Genomic DNA, 4,667 nt, shown 5'->3' with positions numbered 1-4,667 from the left:
AAATGTTCCAGATCAAAGGAGGCTAAAAAGACATGATAACTAAATGTAATAGCTGATTTTGGACTGGATCCTGCACTAGCGCATGAAAAAGTGCTCTACAGGATACTATTATATCAACTATTAAAACTGGGATTGGGCTAGCCGGGCTGCTTGGAGTGGAGGGCAAGGGATCAGGCAGCATGCAGGCCAAAGTGGGCCTCACTGGGGGGTGGGGGGTTTGGGGTGGGTGCCATTATGGATTCTTCCAGATTTGGGGAAGCCAGCTGAGCAGCTGGGATCATGTCAGACCAGGAGTTGAAATTTCCTGAGGAAATGTTCAAAGAGGTCAAATATTACGTGGTGAGAGACATCGATCCCAGGGTCATTCAGCTTCTAAAAGCTGGAAAAGCTAAGGAAGTCTCCTGTAATGCCCTAGCCTCAGACACAATTTCAGAAGATGGGGATAATCCAGAGGTTGGAGAAGCTTAGGAGGTCTTTGATTTACCTGTTGTAAAGCTGTATTAGTTAGGGTTCTCTAGAGAAACAGAATCAACAGGGAACACTTGCAAATATAAAATTTATGAAAGTGTCTCACGTGACCATAGGAACACAGAGTCCAAAATCCACAGGACAGGCTGCAAAGCCGATGACTCCAATGGATGGCCTGGATGAACTCCACAGGAGAGGCTCACCAGCCAAAGCAGGAATGCAACCTGTCTCCTCTGAGTCCTCCTTAAAAGGCTTCCCATGATTGCATTTAGCATCACTAACTGCAGAAGACACTCCCCTTTGGCTGATTACAAATGGAATCAGCTGTGGATGTAGCTGACGTGATCATGACCTAATCCTATGAAATGTCCTCATTGCAACAGACAGGTCAGTGCTTGCCCAATCAGATGAACAGGTACCACAACTTGGCCAAGTTGACACCTGTCCCTAACCATGACAAAAGCCTTCTTGGGTGATCTTATCTGTTCAATGTGGAGCTCTTCTTCCAGTAAATGGTTTTTCTCTAGAGTCATGTCAAATTTTTTTTTGGTGTCACTGCCTGCCTTTCTCAGGTGTCTTCTGAAGACCAAAGTGCTCTGTGGGCCTTGGTTACATTTTATGGGGGTGATTGCCAGTTGAACCTCAATAAGAAGTACACACATTTGATTGTTGCAGAACCAAAGGGTGAAAAATATGAATGTGCTTTTAAATGAGCAAGTATAAAAATTGTGACACCTGACTGGGTCCTGGATTCCACATCTGATAAAACTAAAAAGGATGAAGCATTTTATCATCCTTGTCTAATTATTTATGAAGAGGAAGAAGAAGAAGAGGAGGAAGAGGTAGAAAATGAGGAACAAGATTCTCAAAATGAGGATAGTACAGAAGAAAAATTGAGCCCTGCCAGTTCTCAAGAAGGATCTCCTCCAGGTGACCAACAGTTTTCTCCCAAATCAAACACTGAAAAATCGAAAGGGGAATTAATGTTTGATGATTCTTCAGATACATCACCTGAAAAACAAGAGAGAAATTTAAACTGGACCCCAGCTGAAGTCCCACAGTAAGCTGCGGCAAAGCGCAGACTACGTCAGGGAAAGGAGCCTGGATTGATTAATTTACATGCCAATGTCCCACTGGTCCCAGGTAACATTTTGCCTCCTGATGTCCAGGGTAATTTAGTGGCTTCGGGACAAAATCTCAAAAGTTCTGAAAGATCAGAAATGATAACTACTTGGAGTCCAGCTGTACAGATGTTGAGAAATATTTCTAATAATGCTGACATTCAGCAGATTAATTGACCATCAAATGTAGCACATATCTTACAGTCTCTTTCAGCACCTACAAAAAATTTAGAACAGCAGGTGAATCATAGTCAACAAGAACATACAAATGCAAATGCAGTGCTGTTTAGCCAAGTGAAAGTAACTCCAGAGACACATATGTTGCAACAGCAAAATCAAGCCCAACAGCAGCAGCAGCAGCAGCAACAACAGCAGCACCACCCAGTTTTACACCTTCAAACCCAGCAGCTTATGCAGCTCCAGCAGCAACAGCAGCAACAGATTTCTCAGCAGCCTTACCCCCAGCAACAATCACATCAGTTTTCACAGCAGCAGCAGCAAATCCATCAACATCAGTTTACACAGCAACAGCTACAGTTTCCACAGCAACAGTTGCATCCTCAACAGCAGCTGAACTGCCCTCAACAGCAGCTGCACCGCCCTCAACAACAGCTACAGCCATTCCAGCAACAGCATGCCCTTCAGCAAGTTACATCAGCTGCAGCAACAGCATCTACAACAGCAACAGTTAGCACAGTTACAGCAGCAACAACAGAATCTATTACAGCATCAGCAACAGCAGCAACAAATTCAGCAGCATCAATTACAACAGCTGCAATTACAGCACCTACACCAACAGCATCAGCAACAACAAATGCAAAATCAAACAGCGCAACACTTGAGTCAAACATCCCAGGCACTACAGCATCAGGTTCCACCTCAGCAGCCTGATCAGCACCAGCAGCAGCAGCAGACACAGTTACAGCACCATCAGCTTTTTGGACATGATCCAGCAGTGGAGACTCCAGAAGGCTTCTTGTTGGGAATGTGTATTTGCAATTGAGGATTACCCAGAGCAGATGTCTGATAAAGAGCTGCTGGCTACCTGGAAATGGATAATTCAAACACATGGTGGCACTGTGGACCCTACATTCACTAGTAGATGTACACACCTTCTGTGTGGAAGTCAAGTCAGTAGTATGTATGCACAGGCAATAAGAGAAAAGAAAAGATGCATCACCGCACGTTGGTTAAATGCAGTCTTAAAAAAGAAGAAAATGGTACCACCTCATCGAGTCCTTCATTTTCCTGTGGCATTTCCACCAGGAGGAAAACCATGCTCACAGCATATTATTTCTGTGACTGAATTTGTTGACAGTGACAGAGATGACCTCAAGTTAATGGCTTACTTGGCAGGTGCCAAATATACAGGTTACCTATGCCGCAGCAACACAATCCTCATCTGTAAAGAACTGACTGGTTTAAAGTATGAAAAAGCCAAAGAGTGGAGGATACCATGTGTGAATGCCCAGTGGCTTGGTGACAGTCTTCTTGGAAACTTTGAAGCTCTGAGGCAAATTCAGTATAGTCGTTATACAGCATTCAATCTACAGGATCCATTTGCCCCTACTCAGCATTTAGTTTTAAATCTTCTAGATGCTTGGAGAGTTCCATTAAAAGTGTCAGCAAAGTTGTTGATGGGTTTAAGAGTACCTCCCAAACTGAAACAGAACGAAGTACTAATATCCAGCCTTCTTCTAAAAGAGCCAGAATTGAAGATATACCACCTCCCACTAAAAAAATTAACACCAGAATTGACCCCCTTTGGGCTTTTCACTGGATTTGAGCCTGTCCAAGTTCAATGGTATATTAAGAAACTCTATATTCCTGGCGGTGAGGTAGCTGAGTCTGCACAGAAATGTACCCATCTTATTGCCAGCAAAGTGACCCGCACTGTAAAGTTCCTGACAGCAATTTCTGTAGTAAAGCACATAATAACTCCAGAATGGTTAGAAGAAGGTTTTAAATGTCAGAAATTTATTGATGAGTAGAACTGTATTCTCCGAGATGCTGAGGCTGAAGTGCTTATCTCTTTCAGTTTGGAAGAGTCCTTAAGAAGGGCACACGTTTCTCCACTGTTTAAGGCAAAATATTTTTGTATCACACCTGGAATCTGTCCAAGTCTTTCAACTATGAAAGCTATTGTGGAATGTGCAGGAGGAAAAATATTATCTAAGCAACCATCATTCCAGAAACTCATGGAGCATAAGCAAAATAAGAGTTTATCAGAAATAATTTTAATATCCTGTGAAAATGACCTTCACTTATGTCGAGAATATTTTGCTAGAGGAATAGATGTCCATAGTGCAAAGTTTGTTCTAACTGGAGTACTTACACAAACACTGGACTATGAATCATACAAATTTAATTGATGGCATTTAATCTCCTGTATGATTCTGGATTCTTGGAGCACAAGATCTGGGTGTTTTAACTGTTGGATAAAGCAACCAGTGCTTCCTGCAGATGCCCTTGTTTTCCAGCTGCTTTCTTAGGTGACAAGCATTTTAAAGCAGGAAAATTAATAAAATAAACTGCATCTTATTAAGATGTGTAATTTTATTCTGAGGAAACATAAATTATGTTTTGTATTATATATGACTTTAAGAGCCCACATTAGGTTTTATGATTAATTTACCAGGTTTTTAAATGTTTTCACAAAACTGTTCACAACTTCAGCTACAAATAAAATGGTGTAAATAAAGATCTTGCTATCTCTAAATTATAGATGTTAAAGATTTGAACTGTTTTGTATTTTAATTATTTTTATTTCTTATACTCTTTTCTTTTATATTGATATCTTGCCCACATTTTAAATAAATGTACTTTTGTACTTAGAAAAAAAAAACAAAAAAAAAAAACTGGGATTGGAATGATAGATTAAAGTATTGTGTGAACATAAATTTCTAAAGTTAATAACTGTGATGTGGTTATGTAAGAGAGTACCCCTCTTCTCAGGAAATACACACTAAAGTATTTAAGGGTGAAAGGCCATGATATATGTTACCCTCAAATAGTTCATAAAAATGCTATTGCTCTAGCTGTACATCTACATCAACATCTACATTTACATACAGAAAG

The 4,667-nt window shown here is 40.7% G+C and overlaps 1 pseudogene; it reads left to right on the top strand.

The window, feature by feature from the left end:
* Window positions 1-279: 279 nt before the first annotated feature.
* LOC143671471 (PAX-interacting protein 1-like) lies at window positions 280-4,667 on the top strand (annotated as a pseudogene).

The sequence above is a fragment of the Tamandua tetradactyla genome, chromosome X (assembly GCF_023851605.1).
Source record: "Tamandua tetradactyla isolate mTamTet1 chromosome X, mTamTet1.pri, whole genome shotgun sequence".
In the NCBI taxonomy this organism is placed as follows: domain Eukaryota; kingdom Metazoa; phylum Chordata; class Mammalia; order Pilosa; family Myrmecophagidae; genus Tamandua; species Tamandua tetradactyla.
Note: the sequence above shows the minus strand (reverse complement) of the source record. Positions and strands in the feature narration are given on the sequence as shown.